The sequence below is a fragment of the Equus caballus genome, unplaced genomic scaffold, assembly GCF_041296265.1.
Source record: "Equus caballus isolate H_3958 breed thoroughbred unplaced genomic scaffold, TB-T2T haplotype2-0000437, whole genome shotgun sequence".
NCBI classification, from domain to species: domain Eukaryota; kingdom Metazoa; phylum Chordata; class Mammalia; order Perissodactyla; family Equidae; genus Equus; species Equus caballus.
Window position 1 is genome coordinate 1,215,256 of NW_027222394.1, and position 14,608 is coordinate 1,229,863.

The 14,608-nt window shown below is 56.5% G+C and overlaps 1 protein-coding gene and 1 long non-coding RNA gene across 2 annotated transcripts in view; one reads left to right on the top strand and one right to left on the bottom strand.

Annotated features, from left to right (window-relative positions):
• Positions 1-11,437, top strand: part of LOC138922980 (uncharacterized) — a 45,296-nt gene extending 33,859 nt beyond the window's left edge. The window contains exons 3-4 of the long non-coding RNA XR_011436100.1: positions 868-6,418; positions 10,757-11,437. This is a non-coding gene — a long non-coding RNA (uncharacterized lncRNA). The remainder of the gene's footprint in view (positions 1-867; positions 6,419-10,756) is intronic.
• LOC138922977 (olfactory receptor 2AE1-like) overlaps positions 1-14,608 on the bottom strand; it is a 37,135-nt gene that overhangs the window by 13,406 nt on the left and 9,121 nt on the right. The gene's annotated exons all lie outside the window — the stretch shown is intronic.

Below are 14,608 nucleotides of genomic sequence, written 5' to 3' on the forward strand. Positions count from 1 at the left end.
TAAAACCCCAAATAAAAACCCTTCCTTTTACCTTTGTGGGGAGTTTGGGATTTCAGCGTTAGCTTCCCTCTCTCCTTGCTCAGCGCTGTGCAAAAATAAAGTTCCTACTTTCTTCCACCACACCCAGTGTCAGAGATTGGCTTGCTGCGCAACAGGTGAGCGAACTCACATCAGGTTCAGTAACAAATCTGGCTGACCTTTCAGGGGACAGACTCATCTCCCGTGGCCCACTGAAACCTCAGATCTCCACCTGGGGAGGCAGTTTTCCTCCACTGCTCAGAGTCGTCCGTCATCCCGGCGGGTCCCAACATGCAGCTCATGTTCTGTCCACACTGTGTCCAAGAACCAACTTTCTCCAGTTTCCCAGAGCCCGAGCACAGTCTTCCCTGGCCACCCTTCCAGCTAGGAGTCTTTTTCACTGAAGCTGGCCCCTGCCCAGGGACAGGGCTCCTGTGCTTCCCCCACCTCACCGGGCCCTGCCCTCAGGCGACACCACACCCTGCTGGTACGGTGTCCGTCATCTCCTCTTACGCCATCCAGAGACCCGGTCTGCAAGTCTGGGGCTTGGGTCAGCTGCTCCTAAGCTCCCTGCAGCAATGGGAGAACTCGGGAAAACAAGCCTCAGGAGCCAAGTTGAGGGTGGCGATCTGAGGCCAGCAGAGAACCAGGGTTGAGGGCACCCCGGCCAGCCACCAGCCACATCCATTCTGTTTTGCTGATGGTCTGAGACTGCTGCCCTCCTGACCATGCAGCTCCCTGCATGGGGGCTCCCCCTACATCTGCTCTCCCTCCTGCAGGCAGTAGGTCCCTCCCCATCCCCGTGGACCCTGACAAGTCCAACATGGCTCTAACCTGTGTCCCTTCCAGGGTGGAGAGCCATCATCCATGTCTGCTTCATCCTGGAGAGGGACCAGTGCATCAGCGACTTCAATGAAAAGATGAATAATCAGGACGTGCAGATGAAGCTCTTCAGTGGGGTCTCCGTGGGCAGGAGGGGCCTTAGGGACAGTGGCGTGGCTACAAGGAGTGGGCCGTCAACATCAGCCAGCACTAGAGGCAGCTGTGCTCAGCCTTTGGGCCAACAGCACCCTGTGTTCTGATCACAGTGTGTGTGTGTTCATGTGTGTGTGCATCGAGGTGGGTGTGCAAGCCAGCCCTGTCTCTCTCTACACCACCACTGTGAGTCGACCCCTCTTGGTCACTCTGCATCCACCCAGAGGATCCTTCTGACATCCCAGACCCTTGTGGCCCTGCCTCCTCCCTCCTCCACTCGAACCCCACCACCCACTGCCCTGGCCTCACAGAACACATTTAAACATCTCCACCATGACTGACACCCCTTTTCAGGCCAGCCACCTCTAGCCAGCACCCACTGGTGTCGTTCCTGCCCTCTCACTGTCGGTTCCTTCCCCCAACACCTCCTCAGCCCAGGGGGTCTCCGTCTGCCACCCTTGCTCCATGCCCACTTTCCTTTCCCTACATCACATCCTTCCTTTCCCAGCACACACTGAGCTCTGGGACAGCCCCACGCTCCCGACCCACAGCTCTGCCCATTCCTTCCATGGTCCCGGCCAGGTGAAATCCGTCCTGGGAGCCCAACTCTGTGCCTCTCCTGCACCTGACCCCAGCAGTCAGAGGGGCCGAGGCTGGTGCAGAGCACGGGCTGCTCCCACCTTCACATCATGACTGCAGATGTCAAGGCCCCCAGTGCCGACCATATCGTGCCCTGGCTCCCCTGACTCCTGCCTGCTCTAGGCAGCATTTCACTCGTCTGTCCCCTCCTCACCATCCACCCCTGCTTCCCTGTGCAGCACAAACCTTCACCCCAAACAAGGCTCAGTGCATGGATTGTGCACACTGCAGGCGGACACAGCTCGGTGGCGCAAGATGTGAGTGGAAGCACATATTGCTAGCTGGGAGGAGCCCAGGTGCAGCTTCTGAGACCCAGACTCCCCCAGGGAGAGGCCAGGCCCAAAGGCTGAGAGGGGTAGATACCCTGGAGTGGACAAAAGCCGCACTCACGGACTCTCTCCTCTTGAGCTTCTGGGGGAGTTCGGATTCTAATGGGTCAGGCTGGGAAGATGGGGCTCCACCCAGGGGAGGCTAGGGGCTGATTCAGGGCAACAAGGAGGAGGGCAGAAGGTCACGGGTCCCTGGAGGACAGGTACTGACAGCATGAGCCCCCTCCTCTTAATGTAATCCCCCCACAAGCCATCAAATGCAGGGACATTCCTCATGGAGGGTCTGTGTCAGGGCCGACAGAGCACTCCGGAGCCCAGGGACTTCCACGCCGTCCCATCCACAGAACATGACTCTCTGCTCTCCAGGGCCAAGGGACCCCCTTTCATGTGGAGTCTTGAGATAAGGGAAACACCCCAGGAGCCTCAGCCACCCAGGCAGCTCCTCAGCTTGGGTGGCTCCCATCCCAAATAGAAAAATGTACAAGGAACAGTATAGAAAGGACCCATAATCCCACCACTGATCTCCAACTCAACTCGCTCCCAGAGATGGTCCTTTGTGTTTGAGGGGGGATCCAACTGGGAAATTTGTTTTTGGCTTTTCATGGCCTAACCGTCACCCTCCCAACTCTCCAGTGTCCTAGCTGGAAGGGTGAACCATCTAGAGATCACCTGGTTAGTTCACCTCCTGTGTTTACAGATGGCAGGAGCTGAGATGGGGAAGGAAGGAGGGGACTCAGGCCTGGGACCCTCCCCTCTGCACCTCAGCATCAGCTCTGCTCTGTCCCCTCACCCTCACCTGGAGAACGTGTCTTCACTGGATCCCCATCCTGCTCCTCCCTCCGCCACTGGCCACCATCCACCAGCTCCCTCGCCCAAACATGGAAGAACAGCAAGAACAACCGCAAGAGCCCTTGTTTATGGAGTTCTTGCCCTGTGCCAGTAAGGAATGGATCCTCCCACTAAGTAAGAGACTCCTTCCATCTTCAAGCCAGCCTACAGATGAAGAAAGTGACGCTTAGAGAGTCCCTTGGCCAGGGTCTCCGAGGCTGGAAGAGGTTATATCTGGGCTATGCATCCAGGTCCTTAATTCCAGAGCTTTGCACCAACCACTATGCCTTGCCTTGGGACTAATCAGTCAAAAAGGGTACAATCACAAGGTTGGATTGGCAATTGGGAGCATAGCATACATACCAGAAACTATGGAAATCATACTTGCATAGCTCCATGAATTACCCAAAGGGAACACATCCGGCAACCGGTACCCACAAGAAATAGAACATGAGCTGCCCTTGAACGGCCACCTGATGCCCCCTCCCAGGTCCCTGCCTCTCCCCCAAGGGAAATCAATATTCTAACTTTCCATTTGTCTTTCTTGTCTTTGAGCTCTATTGACATGGAATCATTCTGTGTGTCTCCTTCTATGTCGAGCTTCTTTCATTACACTTGTAAGATTCATCAATATTCTTGAATGTGGCTGTGGCTGAACATTATTTCTGTATGGTATTGCACTATGAAACATAACCCATTTTATTTGTCCACTCCACCACTGATGTCCAGTGAGTTGTTTCCAGTTTGAGGATATGCCAAAAGATGCTGCTCTGAACATCTTGTATAAGTCTGCTGGCCAACATAGGAACACGTCTATGTTGGGGACATCATTGTTGGGTCATAGACTATGTGCACGTCCACCTCTAGGAGATACTACCAGAGAGCTTCAAAGTGGATGAAATAGTTTACCCTCACAGCTGTGTATGAGAGTTCTAGTTGCTTCACAGCCTCATTAACACTGGCTGTTGTCAGAGTTTTTGATTTTGACCATTGTGGTGTACATGTAGGGGTATCTCGTCGTCATTTTAATTTGCATTTTCCTCACGAGTAATAATGTGGAGCACCCATTCATCTAATGATTCCCATTTGGGTATCTTTTTTGTGACATGCCTAGTCAAATCTCCTGCCCATTTCTTTTCATGGTGGATTGTCTGTGTGTGTCTTTATCAATTTATAGGAGTTAGTTACACATCCTAGAATCGTCTTTTGTCAGATAAATAAATGGTAAGTATTTATGCCCTTCGTGCCTGCCTTCTTTACTCTCTTAGAAGTTTCTTTAGACAAAAACAAGTTCTTCTTTTTAATACTTTCCAATTTATCCTTTTGTTCTTTACGATTAGTATGCCTTTTGTTCTATGAAATGCTTGCCTGCCCCAAGTTCTTGAAAATATTCTCCTAAGGTACGTGTCGCAGAAGGTATTTTTATAACTTCCATTTGTATCCATCTGGATATTGGTTTTTGTTAGTCCAGCCATTACGTAAAAACAATTTGGAGTTTTCTCCAAACATTAAAAGTGGAACTGTCATATGATGCAGCAATCCCACAGCTGGGGGCACATCGGAAGATAACAGAATCTATGTCTTGAAGTAACTTCCGCACTCATGTGTGCACCACAGCATTTGTCACAACAGCCACCACAGGGAGCAAACCACGGGGCTATTCATGGATGAAGGGACAAAAAAATGTGGTGCATCTACACAACTGTATATTATTCAGCTTTCAAAAAGAAAGAAATCCTGCCTTTCCTGACAACGTGGATGTACCTGGAGGACATTATGCTGAGTTAAATAAGCCAGACACAGAAAGGGAATTACTGCATCGTCTTACTTATATGTGGAATCTGAAAAACTCAAATTCATAGAAACAGACAGTAGAATGGTGGCTCCCAGGGAGCGGGGGTGTGAGAGGGGAACGAGGAGATGTTGGTGAAAAGGTGCAAACTCTCAGTTAGGAGATAAATAAGCTATTGAGATCTAATATACAAAAAGATGACTATAGTTAATAATAATGTATTCTATACCTAAAAGTAAGTCATGGATAAAATGATTAGAAGATGCTATATCATGCAAACATTAAAAACTGTAACTGTGAAAAGTGTACCAACATGGGGGTGGTCCCATGGCCTTGTGGTTAAGTTGGGCGTGCTCCACATCAGGGGTCTGCATTTGGTTCCCCGCTGCAGACCTACACCACTTGCCAATGGCCGTGCTGTGGTGGTGACCCACATACAAAACAGAGGAAGACTGGCACAGATGTTGGTTCAGGGCAAATCTCCTCAGCAAAGAAAAAACATTCTACCAACATGGAAAAATGGTTTCTGTAATTTGAAATGATAAAACAAGCATAGAAAGCCACATCTAGGTTAAGACTGCAGTGTAAATGATGGACACATAGGAAGAAGGACTGGGGGAAAACAGGAGACAATGAGGCAAAGACGGCTTCATGTGGTGGTGGGATTATTGAGGACTTACATGAGATTTCATCTTAAATTTAATGGCCCTCCCTCAGACAAATATCAGAGACAAAAAGATTCAGCATACAAGGTTGAGAAAGCTTGTCCCTCATTCTTCCCTTCATTGATCACATTCTTCTCAAATCAGCTACAGTTGAGCTCCCTTTAGGTGGCCCCTGTGTCTTCTTTGAAAGCGTCAGGCAGTCTCCTGTGTCTCTGAAGAGAAAGGCTCAGAACTCCTTTGTGGAGGGGAGGCTCTAATCCCCCGTCCAACCCTCTGGCAGTTCCTGTCCATGGGAGCTGGGGCTGAGGGGAAATGGACCGCACAAAGAGAACTGTTCCCCAGGAAGTGATGGGAGAGGGAAGAGTGAAAGGAAGGCAGGTGGTTCCAGCCCCTGAGAGCCCTACAGCTCACAGCTGCATACGGCCCCTCCCAAGGGGGTGTGAGGGCACTATCTGTTTGTCCATCTGTGCCCCATCCACTAGAACAGACTTCTCCTCTATCCCTCAGCAACAGCCTATGGTCCTGACCACACGCAACCTATCAGACAGAGCGGAGGTTCATGAGAAGAAGTCTCTGGAAGCCCAGTGTCCTAGTCGATGGACCCAAAGCACAGTAGCATTCCCTCATGCTCCCTGATGGGGCCGGATCCATGCAGGCTGCCCCACACGGCCTCCACATCGGATTCTTTCTCAATCGACTGCAGCCTGGCTTCTGTGCCACTGCACAGAAAGTGCTCTTGCTAAAGGAGGGTGCCCGACATCCTAAGGAGCAAACCCGAGAGCTCCTCCATCCCACTGCATCCCTGAGGAAACACTCCCTCCTCCAGGAGCCTTTCTCTTCCCCATCCATCTCTTCCTCCTCTCTAATAACTTCCAATCTGTGTCACTAGCTCAGCCTCTACTCCTTACCCTTCAGTGCTGGAAGCCTTCTCCAAGGTCTGTCTTCTGCCCTCTTCTCTCCTCACTATTTACTCCCCTGGGAGGCAGCATCTGTTCCCAAGACTTTCACTCTCGACTATACACTGTTATGTCCGGTCCCCAAAAGTCTACTGAGTTCCAGATCTATTTTTCTACAGCCTAATGAAAAGCACCTTTAATGACTGCTTACCATGCCTGCCACTGTGCTAAGACAATATCCAAGACCATCTAACAAGAAACTGAATCTCAGAGAAGGTTGGTAAGTTGTCCAAAGTCATCCAGTTACTATTTGGGGAAGCAGGGACGTGAACTCGCATCCATGTGACTTTGAAGCCTGTGCCAGAAGCACTACACTCTACCGCAACCCTAAAAGCAGATACACTCTCTACCTCCTCCTCGCTTCCCGCTCCCACCCAGCCCAAGCCCATTCCTCCTCTGGGACTCCCCGATCTGGGCTGAGAACATCAGCAGCAGCTCTTTGGCCTGTGGAGTCATGCTCGACTCCCTCTAGCTCACTCCATCCATCGAATCAAGCCCCAAATCCAGTCAATTCTCCTTACACGTCTCCCCACCTGTGTCTGCCGCCCGCAGCTCCCCAAGCGGCCTTCACCACCTCCTCCCCCAACTCCACAAAATCCTGCATCACTCACTCTCCACCTGTCCTCCAGCCTCTCCCACACCACTGCCCTGGAAGCAGATCAGACTCCAGCAGCCCCACATGCTCTCAGCAGTTAAAGCCTGCCCCTGCCCCTCCCCTTCGCCATGGAACCTTTCCTGCCACCCATCCCCAGTCTACCTGGTAAATTCCCCTGCCACCTCCCCCACGATGCCTTCTCTCTCGTGTGTTCCACCCTGGGAGACTTACCAATTCCTCTTTTGCTACTCTCACAGCACTTTCTGTTTGCATTCACTTATGGATTTAAGTATTGACTATGGGTACCTACCATGTGCCAGGCACTGCCCCAGGGATGGAAATAAAATGGTGAGCAAGACAAAGGCAGCCTGGAACACACACAGTGCTGGGATACAGTCTGGCGCAGCTAGTTTTTTTAAGCTTTTTCTGCCACAAGAGTGTCATTCCCCCCCAAACATTATCCCCTGCACAGGCTCCTGCAGGAGAACTGTGGCCAAGTGAGGCCCCACCATCCATGCAGGAAGAGCCGTCCTTGCACAGGATGCTGCAGGAAACCTGCCGCCAGCTGAGGCCCCACCATCCATGCAGGGAGAGCCATCCTTGGAAAGGCTACTGCAGGACACCGGCAGCTGGCTGAGGCCACACCATCTGAGCAGGGATAGCCATCCCCTGCACAGGCTCCTGCAGGAAATCTGCAGCCGAACGAGGCCCTACTATCCATGCAAGGAGAGCCATCCTTGCAGAGCCTCCTGTAGGAGACTTGCAGGGGCCTGAAATCCCACCTTCTGTGCAGGGAGAGCTATCCTTGAACAGGCTCCAGCAGGAAACCTGCCACAGGCTAGCCACCACCATCCAAGCAAGGAGAGTCTTCTGCAGACTCTGGCAGGAGACCTGCAGCTGGCTGAGTCGCAACTAACTGAGTAGGGAGAGCCATCCCCTGCACTGGCTCCTGCAGGAGACATGCAAGCAGCTGAGGACCCATCCTCCATGTAGGGAGAGCCATCCTTGCACAAGCTCCTGCAGGAGATCTGCAGCCGAACGTGACCCCACCCTCCATGCAAGGAGAGCCATCCTTGCACAGGCTCTTGCAGCAGATCTGCGGGGAAATGAGGCCTCACCATCCATGCTGGGAGAGCCATACCCTGCACAGCCTCCTGCAGGAGACCTTCTGCCAGCTGAGGCCCAACCATCACAGCCAGGGGACCCCTCCCCTACACAGGTTCCTGCAGGAGACCTGCCACCGACTGAGGCACCACCATCCGAGCAAGGAGAGTCATCCCCTGCACAGACTCTGGCAGGAGACCTGCAGCTGGCTGAGTCCCAACTAACGGAGCAGGGAGAGCCATCCCCTCCTCTGGCTCCTGCCCGGGCCCTGGAGCCAGCAGAAGCCATAGCCAAGGAGCAGAGAGAGCCATCCTCTGCTCTGGCTCCTGCTGGGGCTGTGGAGCCGGATGAAGACATAGGCGTGGAGCTGGGAGAGCCATCCCCTGCTACAGCACCTGCTGGGGCTCTGGAGCCGGCTGAAGACATGGCCATGAAACCAGGGAAAGCCACCCTCTGCCCCAGCTCCTGCCAGTACCCGGGAGAAGGCTGAAGGTGTGGCAAGGGAGCAGGGAGAGCCACCCCCTGCTACGGCTTCTGCTGGGGCTGTGCACCCAGCTGAAGCCATGGCCACAGACCAGGGAGAGACATCCCCCACTCCCCCACCTGCTGGGGCTGTGGAGTCAGCTGAAACCTTGGCTGCAGAGCAGGGACAGCCATCCCCTGTCTGGGTCTTGCTGGAGCTTTGGAAACAGCTGAAGATGCAGTCGTCAAGCATGGAGATCCATCCCCGGTTCCGGCTCATGCCAGGACCCAGGAGCCGGCTGAAGTTGCAGCCAGGGAGCACGGAGAGCCATCCCCTGCAACGGCTCCTGCTGGGGCTGTGGAGCCAGCTGAAGACACAGCCAGGAAGTGGGGAGAGCCTTCTCCTGCTGTGGCTCCTGCCTGGCCCCTAGAGCTGGCTGAAGTGGCGGCCTCAGACCAGGAAGAGCAACCCCCTGTTGAGTCTCCTGCTAGGGCCCTGGAGCCGGCTGAAGATGTGGCCACAGACCAGGCAGATCCACCACCTGCTCAGGTGACTGCCAGGGCAAAGGAGCTGGTGGAAGCCACGGCAGCGGACGAGGGAGAGCAATCCCCTCCTCTGGCTCCTGCTGGGGCTGTGGAGCCGGCTGAAGATGTGGCCGTGGACCAGGGAGAGCCATCCCCTGCTGCAGCTCCTGCCAGGGCCCTGGAGCGGCCAGAAGTGGTGGTCTTGGATCAAGGAGAGCCATCCCATGCTACGCCTCCTGCTGGGGATGTGGAGCCGAGTGAATACGCGGCCATGAAGCATGGAGAGCCATCCACTGCTCTGGCTCATGCAAGGGCCCTGGTGCCATTGGAAGTCATGATCAGGAAGCAGGGAGAGTCATGCCTGCTCTGGGTCCTGCTGGCGCTTGTGCGGCCAGCTGAAGCTGCAGCCTCAGACCAGGGAGAGCCATCCCCTCCCCTGGTTCCTGCTGGGGCTGTGGAGTCAGCAGTAGCCTTGGCTGTGGATCAGGGACAGCCATCCCCTGCTCTGGCTCCTGCTTGGGCCCTGAAGCAGCCTGAAGCCATGGACTCAGACCAGGGAGGGACATGCCCTGCTATGCCTCCTGCTGGGACTGTGGAGTCAGCTGAAGCTGTTGCTGCAGAGCAGGGAAAGTCAACCCCTGCTCTGGCTCCTGCAGTGGCCCTGGAGCCTGCTGAAGTCTCTTCCGTGGAGCAGGGAGAGATATCCCCTGCTCCGACTCCTGCCAGGGCCCTGGAGCCTACTCCCACCCAGCCCTTTGTGGAACCCTTCCCATGCTAAGTCTGGGCAGGAGCTCCACGGGGTAGCGGCCCATGGGTTGACAGGCGCTAGAGGGATTGATAGGTTTAGACACCTGAAGACACCCTTAGCAAGTAGGTACTAGAACGACCCGCACTGCACACATGGGGGCATGGGGAGGCCCTGAGAGGCACATGGCTGTCCAGGGGGACATCACTGGCAAGAAGGAGGAGCCAGGTCTGACCAGCTCTGCGTCCCCAACGCTGGCTTCTGACTCGAGCCAGGCCTCCTCGGGGGCGGTGGGATGGGCTGTGTTGGTACAACTGTGGATGGCCGTGGTGTTGGGATGGAGGGTGAGCAGTCAGCGGCCCAGGGGGCCCTTAGGGAGGTCTCGTATGAGCAGGAAGCCTAGGGAAGGGACCCCAGGCAGCGACCTCACTGGGCCCAAGAGAAGTTGGAACCCTGGTCTCTAGGCACCCAGCTCCTAGAGACAGCCCCCAACAGCTCACTCGTCTAGCACTCGTCTAGAAGGAGCAGCATGTTTCTCTGCTGTCTGCCTATCTGCCGGGGCCGCAGCCTCAGCAGAGCCCGCAAGGAGCGCCCTGGACGCAAAGGCGGGCTCCTGTCCCGCTCGAGACGTCTCTGGACGTTCGTGCGGAGGGACACAGAGGTAACACAGGGACGCCCGGGGTGGGCCAATCCAGGCCAGGCCACCACTGTGGTCCCACTTGGACAGCCCTACCTCCCCTCCCTGGGTGTGTGTGTGTGTGTGTGTGTGTGTGTGTGTTAGTGTGTGTGTGCATGTGTGTGTGTGTGTGGAAGGGTGGTTTGTGTGAGTGGACCACCGCGAGGAGGAGCAGGCTGATGAGGGGTTAGAAGCCTGATGGGCCGGGCCCATTCCCACCCCAGCTCATGGCTGATCGGGTGGGGCGTGGAGTGCCGGGCAGCACCGTCTGCCCGAGGTTTCTCCCGAGCCCCTGAGGTCTATCTGTTTCATCCCGGGGAGAATTCTGCGCAGACACAGGGTGTGCCTGATGTGGGAGCATTAGGCGCAGAGGGCAGAAGAAAGAGCAGGGGCAGCTGAGCAGGGCTCTGATGCTTCTGGGCTGACTGTTGGTCACTGTCTTTGCAGAGGTCCACTCGGGACACGGAGTCCAGCTCCCCGAGGGAGGAGAAGCTGGGCAGGAACAGCGTAGCGGCAGGCGTGGGGAAAAGGCTGCCGTCCTCAGGGACTGTTGCACAAGGATCAGAGCCAGCACAGGCCCCAGCCCGTGTGCGGGGAGCACAGTCACATCCAGCAGCTCCTGCACAAGGGCAGGAGACAAGCGGCGCCCCAGGACGGGAGCGGGGAGAGCCAGCCCCTCCTCAGGCTCCGGCAGGAGCCATGCAGCCGACTCTCATGGAACCAGCTGAGCAGGGAGAGCCATCCCCTGCTCCGGCTCCTGCCAGTGCCCCGGGGCAGGCTGAAGTGGTCGCCAGGGAGCAGGGAGAGCCATCCCCTGCTCTGGCTCCTGCCAGTGCCCCGGGGCAGGCTGAAGTGGTCGCCAGGGAGCAGGGAGAGCCATCCCCTGCTCCAGAGCCTCCTGGAGCCCTGGAGCCGCTCAGGCCCCAGCATTGTCCCCGGGAGAGCTCACTCTCCAACCCCCTTCATCCCCAGCTCCTGACCCATCCCTTCCACCTGCTCCCTCACCACGACCTCCCTTCCTCTCCCTGCTTCCCCTGTATGTCTGTGTAGCCGTTTATGTTGCTCGTTTTCTTGTCTTTCTTTGGTCTTTATGTAAATTGTAAAATAAATTTATTTATATTTTAAGAACTCTGCATTTTCTCCTTTTCAAGTGTACAATTCCCGAGCGTTAAGTACAGTCCCGATGCTCGGCCTCCATCACCACTGTCCGCTTGCTGGACATTCCCTTCACCACAAGGGAAGCCTTTTCCCAAAGCGCTCATGCCTCATTCCTCCTTCGCTCCCTGACAATGCCTATTCTGTGTTCTGGCAGGTTTTGGTCAATCTTTTCTGGATGGCTCCTATCAGTGGAATCATGCAATATTTTCAGAAGCACTGATCGAAAGCAGCCGTGTCAGGAGCCTCTTGTGGTCCACAGGCGTGCTGGGGGCGGGGACCCCCACGTGTGCTGCCGGCAGGGCTGCTCTGTGTGCCTGGCCGGGGACAGGAGGCCCGGCTGCCCCGAGGGAGAGAGGACTGGGAGCCCCGCCACACCCAGGGGGGCAGGAGGCCAGGGCTGTGTCCATGCCGAGCAGGGCTGATGCGGTTCCTGCGCAACCCTCACGGGACAGTTGGGAAGCTGAGGCCAGGGGAAACAGGGACCGGCCCTGGGCCCACGAGGTGGGCAGAGTCCGGAGGAGAAGCGAGGCTTCCAGGCCCCTGGGCCAGCTCTAGCGTCCCAGGAGATTGGCCTTGGGAAGGAGAGCCCCTAAGATCCTGGGGGATCTCTGTCCACGCCCTCCCATTGGGGGCCCTTTCCTTTGGGCATCCGCACCTGGGCGCACACTCACTCTCACACTCACACACACTCTGCCTGCCCAGGGTGGGGGTCAGGAGGGGAGTGCACACTGGGGAGGTGACAGCTGGAAAGAAGAAAGAGGTTGGAGGTGGCTCTGCCTCGGCCCAGGGGTTTCCAGTCCCCTAGCAACATGCCCAGGTCTGCAGCATGAGGAGGAGAGATGCCTGACAAGGTCTGGGGTCCTGTGTCCACCACTCTGGGCACCTGGATGGAGGATGTCCCCGCCCCCAGTGTGGAAGGGGCTAGTGGATGGAAGGCCTGAGGTTACTCCTCCGTCAATTGAGGAGCCTAGAGGAGTGACTCCAAGGACCCCACAAGCTTGTAGAAGAGTCTATCGCTCTCAGTTGTCCATCCATGACCCACCGTGCTCCGAGGCCTTGGACTGGGCCTTCTAGTCCCTCGAGGCCTTTCTGGGCAGAGGGCAGCCTGAGCTGTAGGTGGGCTGGGCACCTGGCTACTGCAGAACGTGGCAGAGCACAGGACCCCTCCTCTGGAGAGCAGGACCGAGGCCATCCTTGTTGGAGCCTCGGGGTCCTCATTTGGACGTGGAGTGGAGTCAGTGCCCTGGCTGCAGTGAGGAGGCCTCGTGGGGAAAGTGCACACGCCGGGGCCAGTGCAGGGAGAGAGGGAGCAAGAGAGGCTTCGCAGGTCCCTCACATCACCCCCGGAGCCTGCACGGCCTTCTCCTTTGCGCCCTGGGCCCTGCTGGAACCGCTGCCTCCAGGCCCCGAACCAAGGTGTGTGTTTCGTGGCCTGCTTTCCCGCCTGTTGCTGCAATGCTGGGCCTGACCACCAGGGGCTTGGTGGCCACTCGTGCTCATGCTCAGAGGAGTAACTGGAAGAGGGAAGGCACACTCAGCGGTCCTTCTGGGGGTTCCCCTGGCCAAAGCAACAGGTACCTTTCAGGATTGGCGCCCATGGCCACGATGGGAGGTGCTCGGAGGCGGAAGGGGGCTCTGAGGTCACCCCCTTCTTTCAGCTGCTGTGGGCCCTGCGCTCACTCTGGGAAGGCGCGGTGTGAGCCTGGGGGCGGTTCTGAAAGCCCTCACGCGGCCCGTGTCCTCCAGGACCTCACCGCCTGCAGGGGGAAGGGACCAAGTGAGGGAAGCAAACCCATGTGGAAAAGACGCGCAGGTGCTAGAGGGCAAGGAAGCAGGGTGCTGGAGGGAGGGCCTGCAGCCCTGAGGTGGGTCGAAAGTCCTCTGAGCGGACATTGGTGCCACGAGCAGAAGGACACGAGGAGCCAGCCCTGCACACAGCCGGTAGCAGTGTGCCAAGGGAAGCTCCGAGGGCCAGACACTCGGAGGCGCAAGGGAATCTGGCTGAGAGGAGGTGAGAAAGGAGCCAGAGTGGCTGCAGAGAGCTGGGGAGGAGAGGAGGCTGGAGGGGAGGAGGGCAGGGCCAGACTCAGGCCTGGAAGGAGCTCCTAGCTGTCTAGGCTGGGTGTGAGCACGACCCTAACTTAGTACTCGTAAGAACAAACAGGCACCACCTCCTCGTTTCTCTCCCAGGATCCAGGCTCAGCTCAGCTAGGAACCTCTGCCTCCAGGTCTCCCGGGAGGCTGAGGCTGCAGGCTCAACGGAGGCTAGAGGGGCGGGGGCTGTCTCGGACACCACTGCCCGACTATTGGCAGGACGCCATTTGGATGGATTTGGGAGTCTTTTCCGTCTGGGAGCCGGGACCCTCTGCTAGCTCTTTGCACGAGGGCCTCCAAGCGCAGCTCCTAATATCTCGTCTTGCTTCTCCTGAACAACGGATCAGAGAGACAGAGAGAAACACCGAGAGAGACACAGACAGAAAGCCAGAGAGGAGAGACAGAGAGACAAAGAAGAAGAGACGGAAATGGAGAGAGAAAGAGACAGAGAAACAGAGACCGGGAGAGACTGAGAGAGACAGAAAATGACACAGCCCCACAGAGAGACACAGAGGCCCAGAGAGATGCAGAGAGAGACAGAGAGAGACAGAGAGAGAGAGAGAGAGAGAGAGAGAGAGATGGAGAGAGAATGAACACAGGAGAGAGGGCAGCAGGCAGAAGCCACAGACATGTCCTGAACTCCGTCTTGGAAGGGACATCCAGTCCCTTTGCCATATTCTACTGGTTGGAACCCAGTTCCTTCCCCGCGAGGAGGCCGGATCACATAAGATGTGTGGCTAGGGGGTGGGAACACTGGGAGCCATTCTGGGGTCTCCCACGCACAGAGGCGGACAGGAGGCCGTTGGACCTGAGTCTGAACCTAACAGGAGGCCCCGGAAGGTTGTGAGCCAGAGGGAGATGATGTCTGAACAGCATTTCATGACAACGCTCCCTGGGGACACTGGGAAACAGGCAGGAGGGGCAGTGCCTTTCCCAGATGCCAGAGCAGCCCCAGGTCTGTTGGAGTTGTCTTGTCTGTCCCGCCCAGCCCTTTGGGGAACCCTTCCCATGCTAAGTCTGGGCAGGAGCTCCACGGGGTAGCGGCCC